At 44.4% G+C, this 9,190-nt stretch overlaps 1 long non-coding RNA gene across 2 annotated transcripts; it reads left to right on the plus strand.

Annotated features, from left to right (window-relative positions):
- Positions 1-2,435: 2,435 nt before the first annotated feature.
- On the plus strand, positions 2,436-6,893 carry LOC307213698. Of its 2 annotated transcripts, none has more exons than XR_013837649.1 (3): positions 2,436-2,610; positions 4,574-4,614; positions 6,690-6,893. It is a non-coding gene; the product is annotated as an uncharacterized lncRNA (long non-coding RNA). The 2 variants fall into 2 exon arrangements; XR_013837650.1 differs by having other exon boundaries at positions 2,436-2,580.
- Positions 6,894-9,190: the final 2,297 nt, after the last annotated feature.

Here is a 9,190-nt window from a genome sequence, read left to right on the forward strand (position 1 = left end):
GTTCAGAACTGGAAGGAAGCAACAAAGATATCCCAACAAGTTTCCCCAACCCTCCCACCGAATGCATGGTGCACTCCTTTGCTAAAACTCTCTTGCCTTGCAGGAATCTCAAGATTGCAAGCACGCACTCGGTTGAGGCAGGTGGGTTTGCTCCCACTGACAGATCTGGGTAACAAGACTGCACCCTCCTGTTGATTTCCTGCCACCTCCTCTTCAGCCTCCCCACTTGGCTGAAGACCTCCCAAGAGGCTCTCCACTCTGCAGGAGTGTTGTGGGAGGAGAGAGCCAGCATCCCTGCTCACCCTTCTAAACTGACTAGGGATGGAATGAGAAGATACCTCCCAACCAAGGTTCCCACAATTCAGTCCACTATCTGCTTCCCCCTCCTCCCCCCATCCAAGCCTGCCAGCTCAAGCCCAGTCACAACAGTGCTGCTGGGCTCATGACATTTAGATTATAAACTCCTCAGGGCAGGGAACTACCTTGGTTGTTTATGAATGATAGCACAATACCTGTCTGTGACAGACAGAGGCCATGTGCTTGGACTACACCACCCATCAGGCCCTGTCAGCATAGCCCATAGTCAGGGATGATGGTAGTTGTAGGCTAACAACATCTGGGCTGCCCCTGATTGGTTAGATGTAAATGCCTTGTGATATCCTTCTATTCTACCCTAATTTTGAAATTGAGTTGCACAGCTGCCCCCTACAAATGCAGATCACTTGGAGTCTGGGAATTGACCTCAGACGCTGTTGGAATAGGGGATATTTTTCTCAAGTGAGAGGCTCTGGTTTGCCGATACTGGAAAGTATGAAGAACATGTATGCTTTGGCACACCTGCAGACCCTCAAGAACCATGAAACAGACTTCAAATTTATTTTTGATGATTCACATTGCTGCTACTTGTCCTTAAAAGTGTGAGAACTAACCGTTGCTCGAGTCATTACCATTTCCTTTGCAATTGGAAATTTCCTACTGTATATGTCGTCGTATTTCCAGAGGCTTAAGACTCACTCCTCAAAGCTGCTGCCAAAACTGTGTGATTGCACGATGGGATTTTGCTTTAGCTATAGCTAATGACTACACTCCCTGACCCTTGCAAATGGAACTTGATCTTGTCACATCAGATTTAGGAAAGCATCATAAATGAGCTGTGGCAGATTCTTCCTTGATTGTGGGAAGAGTAGGAAGGAATGGTTTCTGAACCAGGAAATGGTAGGAAGGGTTTCGAGCCAGGAAGAGATTCAGTGAGGTTTCCCAAAGTCCGCCAAGAGCATTAAAAATATTATATTCAAATGAAACTCTAGCCTCTGGCCTATTTTGTTCTCACTGAGAACGGCTGAGTTGGGGATTTCCAAAATGGCACAACTCCAGTTCGGTGTCTCTGAGATAGGGAAAATAAAGACAGTCGTAAGAACTGTACTGTGGCAGCAAAGGGGTCAGGAAAAGAGCAGCGGGGGGCAGGGAAGGGGCAGGGATGACAGAGCAAGGGCAGTTTGCTGAATGGCACAGAAATGGTGGGTTGGCATCAGCACCGTGGGAGCTGGACAGTGCAATCCTACACATCAGCTCAGAAGGACGGCCCACTGAGTGCATTGTTGCTTACTCCCAGGTGAGTGGTTTCTTTAAACCAGGACAGAGGAACCCTTTTCAGTCCAGGGACTGCATGTTAGTGGTGGGTGGGGCCAGAGGCAAAAATGGTTTTAATTAGGCATTTGAAACTCAGCAGGGACAATGCTTGTCTGACTTATTGTAGGAGATCCACAGAGCTGGGTCCACAACACCAAAGCATGACTTCTCATTGACCTGAGGTGTGCTTCCAGTCCATGAGAGACCACTAATAGTGCTCCTCCGGGTGACCTCAGTGATCAGTTTTGGATGTACACCTGGTACTTAAGCTATCCTGGGCTAAATAATGAGGAACCCAAGGAAATGGGCATCTGCAGGGATTTTTCCAAGGCTGAGAGTGAATATTCCAAATCAACAACCATAACTAGCATCAAATAACAGATCTGGCAACTGGAAAGCAGCAAGGCCTGGATAGATCTGGCCTCTGAGAAAGTTGTGTTTCAGGTCTACCCTTTTGTTTTTTCTCAATGGATAGCCAACTATAGGTAGCCTTGACTTTCAGATTGTGTTTTCCAACCCATACCTGAAACCTTCAATTGTTTCCCTTGCTCCCTTCACCTCCTGCAGATCTTGTGCCAGGGATATACTTCAGGGTTGTCACACTTTTCTCTAACTCCCCCATCAAAAGGGATGTCACAATATTGAGCTACTTTGCAATGCAGGTGTGTAACCCATGCTGCCTCAACTACCTCTCTTATAATATGGCTGTAATAATGGTGAACATGGTCTCCATTGGCAATGTTTACAAATGAGGCTGCCTCAGCCCCTGGCAACCACCACCCTTGGCCAGCCCCCAGAGGCACTATTCACCTGGGGAGCTTGTAGCCAGGGTTGCTGCAACAAACAGCCACACAAGCCTTTGGGAGGCAGAGACGCAAGAGGGAATCAGAGGAGCGAGGGAAGGAAAGAGGGAAAGAGGCTACTGTGCTGGTCCTGTGGGCTACCCGAGATGTGAGGTCGAAGTCCGGTCCATGGTCAAAGGTGCAACATGGAGGCGGTCTGTAGTAGCTGAAGCTGGGTGCAGGACAGGAAATCAGGTGAAGTCAGGAACAGACTTGCAAGCAGGGAGCCAGGGTGGCTCAGGAGCTCAGGCAGGAAAGCTGGACAGGGTTCAGGCAGGAACTAGCAACCAACAATGTTGCTCCCGCAACTTGGGGCTGGGGTTGGCCGGCTTTTATCTGCCCCGAGGCATTGGGTGGCCCCAATCCTCTGGTGACTCATCTCTCCTGGCCTGGAGGTGAGCACTCCTCCTGTGGGAACTTAGTTCCCTCTGCCTCTCTGCCCTGAGTCTCTGCAGGTCAGGAGAGGCTAAAGGGTTACTGGACCCAGAAGCAACCCCAGCTTCCTCTGACGGGGCTGAGAGTGGAGCACCTGCAGGCAATGGTCCTCCATCACCTCAAGAGCCAGAGCAGACTCAGCTGATGCCTGCACCTGAGGACCCAGCACAGGTGAGGACCCTTCAGGCTCATGCCCCAGCCCCGGCTCAGCTGGTTCTGGAGGCAGGGAATCCTGTGCAGCCTGGGATCCCTCAGGTTCAGCATCTGAGTCCGAATCCCAGGCCATCACAGCTACTGTTGCTTGCGGCATGCCACGGCACACTGGTTGGAAACCACTGATGTAAAAAATAAAATCATACCAAACAGAAATAATTTTGTCCTTACTTATTTGACTTCTAGAGCCTCTCAGGTTATATGCCATTTTTTCCCCTAGTAGGGCTGATTCCTGTACTTTTGTGAACCAGTAAGAAATATCTGCTCTAGCTAGAACCTTCCAAAATGGGGCTATTGTGGCTCTGGCTGCAGTAAGCATATGGATAATTGAGACTTTACAACATAATCCTTTATCACTCTTTTCAAAGATGTTTAGATGAGCCAGTTTTGACAAAGTCAGATGAGCCACTGCAATTTGGACTTGCACTAATCTCTTTAAACACAGAGAGCCAGAACCTTTGTACTTTTCCACAATCCCACCAGAGAATTCTACAAGTACCCACCAGCTGGTATCTCATGCAACAGCATGGTGATAGTGTAGAATTTATATAGGATAACATCATGGTGCTAGTAGCACTTACGTAGCATTTTAACTGTTGCCTCTTTGTCTCTAGCTGAGATGGTTTCTTCCACCTTGTCTGGCATTCCCGTTCCTCCAGTTTCAAACCCAAATTCTTGCTGCCACATTATTTTAGGGTCTTCTGTACCATTCATTTATTTTCTGTTTTTGCATGAAACCTGGGAATCGGTGGGTTATGGCCCTTTTTGGGGGTTGGGGAAACGCCCTCTCCCAGCAGATGCCCATGTAGAACAAAAATGTTTGTTTTGTTCTAATCAAATATTGCTTTTGAGCCATAGTAAGTGGTTGCAGTCACCCCGTGAAGCCACCCATTCAAGCTTTCCTCATCTGACTTTGCCCAAATAGTGCCAGCTGAAAGAGTGGGTAAGGGCAAGCATTTCTGCTACTGAGCACTTGCCTTTTCTACACTTGTTTTCGTAGAGTGTGAAAGAGATAGGCAAAGCACAGCTACTATTTAGGATCCCCCCAAAACCTCAAAACTGCAGTGCTGTCCACAGAGAGCAGGTGCATGCCCATAAGACTTGGGAGAAAGAATAATTTATGTCTTATCTTGGGCCATACAGTTTAGAAGCAATTGATATCAACGTTGTTGAGAATACTGGCCTGTGAAAAAGACCAGGCAGGAAGGAAAACCATGAACCGACCTTCTAATTGGCAGTCCTGAAATCTGTTCCTCAATGGGCAATTAATATCATTAAGTATCAACACTGTAAAAACTTGAAATAGTTCCATTTCAATCACTGATGGGAATGAAGATTCATTTTGCTCTTATAACCTGCCTTTCTTTCTGGGTTTGAAAAGACTGAACTGGTCCTTTATAAACCTCCTCTCCAAAATGTAAGGGGCTAATTGTTTTAAATGATCTTTATTGTAGGCATCATCTGGAAAAGATCTTGTGAATTTTGAACACATGCTGTAAGTGAACCTTAGATATATGTGCTTTGGCAGTTCCACAGAACTCCTCCACAGAAAATTAAATTGATTCTTTGCATATGGAAGATCCACATCCCTCACCCTCTGTCTCTCAAGTCAAACTGCACCCTAAGCCTTTACAGGGAGGTAGTTTTATTGGACAAAGACTATATCCACTTGTTATCAGTGGTTATACTGCTTTGGGTAGCTCTGATTGTTGAGTAATTTAGGAATCAGCTGCTCTCATGCAACTTATGTATGTTAAATCATTCAACTGCACTCATGTACAGTGGTACCTCGGGTTACAGATGCTTCAGGTTACAGACTCCACTAACCCAGAAATAGTACCTTGGGTTAAGAACTGTGCTTCAGGATGAGAACAGAAATCGCGCCGCGGTGGTGGTGTGGCAGCGGTGCAGTGGTGGCGGGAGGCCCCATTAACTAAAGTGGTACCTCAGGTTAAGAACAGTTTCAGGTTAAGAATGGACATCCAGAATAAATTAAGTTCTTAACCCGAGGTACCACTGTATTCACATGCATGACTTAATGAAGCAATTGCAGACCCAATGTGGGGTATACAGTCTGCAAAGTAGGACCTAGCATTAACATGGATTGCCCTAGGAAGATGGTATCTGTCTTTTCTCTCTATGAGCTTATAAGGTGCTGAAGTGGCTCAAAGAGAATATGGGAAGTAGCTTTATAAAAGGGATAAATAAATGAACTTCCTCTGTTCCATCCTGCCCCTGCTTCTCTTCTTCTATGAGTAAGAGAATGTCCAAAAGCAAAGCACATGCACACTTGATTGCACCTTTCCATTCATTTGTATCTCTCCCCACTCCAGATTGCCAAGGCACATGCTGTGCACATTGATAATATGCAGGAAAAGAAAAGAAGGAAAGAAAAAGAGCAGTCTTGATGTGATTGGGGGAAAGGCAGCCTTGATTTGATTCCACCCAAACTCTGTGGGGTGTTTTACTGAAGCACCTTGCGTGCATTGATGAAACACCTCAAATAGCAACTTTGATGAGATGGTCACAAGGCTGTGTTAAGATTATTTGGTGTCTGGGATTTCATCAATGCACACAATGTGTACTCATAAAACACAGAGTAAAAAATAATCTTGATTCAATCATATTAACATCTATTCCAGTCTTGGAGCACTGAAAGATCTCAGGAGTCCTTACATTTAGTTTCCTTGGAATAAAGGAATAAAAAGATGGATTACATTTTCTGTGATATAAGGTTTATTTATACATTAGCAGGGAGTGTCTAGCACTGCCTGGATATTTTTAGAAACCAAAAATTGTTGAGATTTTTGAATGGGTTGTGAGTTTGGACCTGTCGTGGCCAAAATAAGGTGAAGTCAATCCAATGTCACATTTTGGTCTACCAGCTTAATTCAAAATGGCGCATACAAACATAAATGGAACTTTTGTGCCATGTTTGGTGACAATATCTCAAGAGGCAGCCATACTTACGTAAAAAAAATGGGCAAAGTCACACCAAATTGATATTTTGCTCTGCCATCTTGATTCAAAATGGTGTTTGGTGTCCAAATGGTGAAAAGCTTATTACCTTGCCCCAGGAACCCTTGTGGCAGCCAGAGACAACTTCCAGCTCAGTTTCAATCCTATAACAATCTGTAAAGGTAAAAGGTAGAGGACCCCTGGACAGTTAAGTTCAGTCAAAGGCGACTATGGGGTGTGGCGTTCATCTCGCTTCAGGTCGAGGAAGACAGTGTTTGTCCACAGACAGCTTTCCAGGTCATGTGGCCAGCAAGACTAAACCGCTTCTGATGCAACAGAACAGAACACCGTGATGGAGCCCCTGGAAATGCAATATGCATGACCACACCTAGGTTTGCCATATGTCCGGAATTTCCCAGACATAGCTGGTATCTGGCTGTTGAAAACAGTGTCTGGGCGGAAATCTCTGCTATGTCCGGGAAAACCTATGTCAGAAGTGATTTTTGGTGAATTTCCTCAACAACTTTGGGCAACACTGAAAAAAGGTCAACATCTTATGTGTTTGGATTTTAGCTTTATGAAATACTTCTTTTTCCTTTTCCTTTTTTGCAGTGCTTTGTCAGTGTAGACATGCACATTGGAAGACGTGCATGATCTAAAGGAATTGAAAACTGCACATGAAACACACTGCATATGAAATAATACTGTATACCTCAAGAAATAGCTGTGCCTTGCTAGTCAACTGTCGCTATTCATAAGATGTAACACTAGCCAGCCATTAGGGATGGATGAACAACCCTTGCTTGCCTCAGAAAACATCTGGGTTTTATGTCTGTTCCTTGTAACAACTTGCAAAGCCTTGAGGAGTTGTGTCACTGCTTGCAATGATCACAAAATGGAGATAGGAACACCCACCCCACCCCCCACTCCCTCAGAAGCAATACTCCTGTGCCGGGGCCACCAGGTGGCGCATTGGAAGATGGCCGACAATAACATCTCTCCGACCCACACGAGGTAATTAAGAGGCTGCTATGGGAAGTATGCAGTCTTCCCCCCCACCAAGGATATGGGGGGGGACTGCCTTGCCAGCGGTGGCCACAATGCACCCCCAGATTCGAGAGAAGGGGGTGCGCCGGTCACTTGGCTCAGCCCTCGGTGTGGTCAGCTCTTCCCAGACACCGTCTCCAATCTGCGCGTGCTGGTTTGCTTTAACATGAAAATATAATTGGAAATATATAATTGGAAGATGTTAAAGCACATACGTCAAGCAAAGGTTGGGAGATAAGACTGCTGATTAATGGATCTCTGGGATTGGAGCGGCGGGCGAAGAGATGAAGTGCCATTAAGAGATGGGTATGTCTGGAGCTAAGAAGGTGGGGTGGAGGAAAAAACTTTTCTTTCTTTGTCTTATATGAGCATAAATAACTCTCCACCCCAAAGAAAAAAGAACCGCCGTATTTTACTACACAAGCAGGAATCTAAAAACTGTGTGGGATGAATTAATGATGAATGAAGAGAGGATTGGTAAAGATCGGAGAATGGAAAAATTTTATGACGCAGTTTTAAAATGGCGTCTCGCAAGACAGGCTTGTTTAAGAAAGACGGGGGGAGGAGAACCAGGACTATTTGAAAGTGAACGATGTTTGGAATTTGATCTTTAACCTGGCAGAGCCCTCTAGAAGATATTTTACAAGCCTGGGAAAACTAAAGGGCAGGCCGAAGATAAATTTTCGAAGGAGGAGTGGAATGGCGGCTGTCCCTATGAGATATGTCTTGTGGAGTGCATAAAACCCATGCAGACGATGTTTGTTCTTAACCTGCCTGTGAATATTATCAGAGATCGCAAAGAAAGGAATATATGACAACAACAAGAAGATGAAGAAAGTAAAAAAAGAGACTATCTGGATAGAACTGGATAGAACTGTTTAATTAAAGCAGTAATAGAAGTGATGTTTGGATTCTTGTCCGGAGCTTGATGTATGGGTACCCCCAACAAAATTGAAAAATTTGGCTGTATAATTTGGAATTAATGTGATTTGAAATAATGTGATATGATTGGCCTGTTAATAAAAATTATGTGTTTTTTTTTTTTTTAAAAAAAGCAATACTCCGGTGCCAGTGATCTTGTCTCTGAAGGCAACAAGATCAATATTATTTTTTTAAAAAATAATTTATTTACTTATTATCATGCATTGGTGCACAGCAAAGGTAGCAGTAAAACCTATGCAGGCAAAGTACTTATATTCACAGTATAAGTGCCTAAAGCTGAAACAAGCAGAGACATGTCTGCATCTAACACTAATCAAAGGGAGAGAGGAAGGGAGAAGCAGAAAATACTACATACTCCTTCCTTTCCAGGAGAGGAGAGGAGAGGAGAGGAGAGGAAATGACATCACACAGGGCCCTCTCTACCAACTGTATTTCTATGGTCTAAGTACCTGCCTGTCAGCAATACAGCTCTGTGGAATTAGCACCTTCTTGTGTCACCTAGCAAGAATATGCCTTTGTTAGGTTTGGCTGCTAATCTCCCACAGTATGAAGAAGCACTGGACTCTCTTTCCCCATCCCTGACATTAAAGCATCCTGACTTGCCTCTAATCAGAAGAAGAGATTCACCTTGTGTCTTCCCAATGAACTTGATTACTCAACCTTGGGAACTGTACTTGTCAGCAGAATCCTCATATATATATATATATATATATATATATATATATATATATATATATATAGCATTTTATTGAAACCCCAGAGCCTTGTTTAGTGCCCGGAGTTGCCTCTTAGACATATATGTGGAAGTTCGGTGGCTTGTATCTTATTATCTGCCTCAGGCAGACTCATTGCCCAGTTCCCAGTCTGGACAGTGGTTTTGTACATCTTCCAGAGTACAACTTTTGTTTCCTTTTAGAATTGCAAGTTTTGCAGAAGTTTGAATCACTTCTTTCCTGGTTCGTTTGGCTGCTGAATATGTTTTGGGAAATAAGTCCTGAAATGCTGCTGAACATATAAGTCTCTTTTCCTCTTTGTCAAATAACCTTTGAAATTCTTTAATGTTAAGATAGAAAACCTGTGGTTTTACGGATGCTGTTGTTATTACGATATACATTTAGGACTCA

This window comes from Podarcis cretensis (assembly GCF_951804945.1).
Source record: "Podarcis cretensis genome assembly, chromosome: 3".
Taxonomy (NCBI): Eukaryota; Metazoa; Chordata; class Lepidosauria; order Squamata; family Lacertidae; genus Podarcis; species Podarcis cretensis.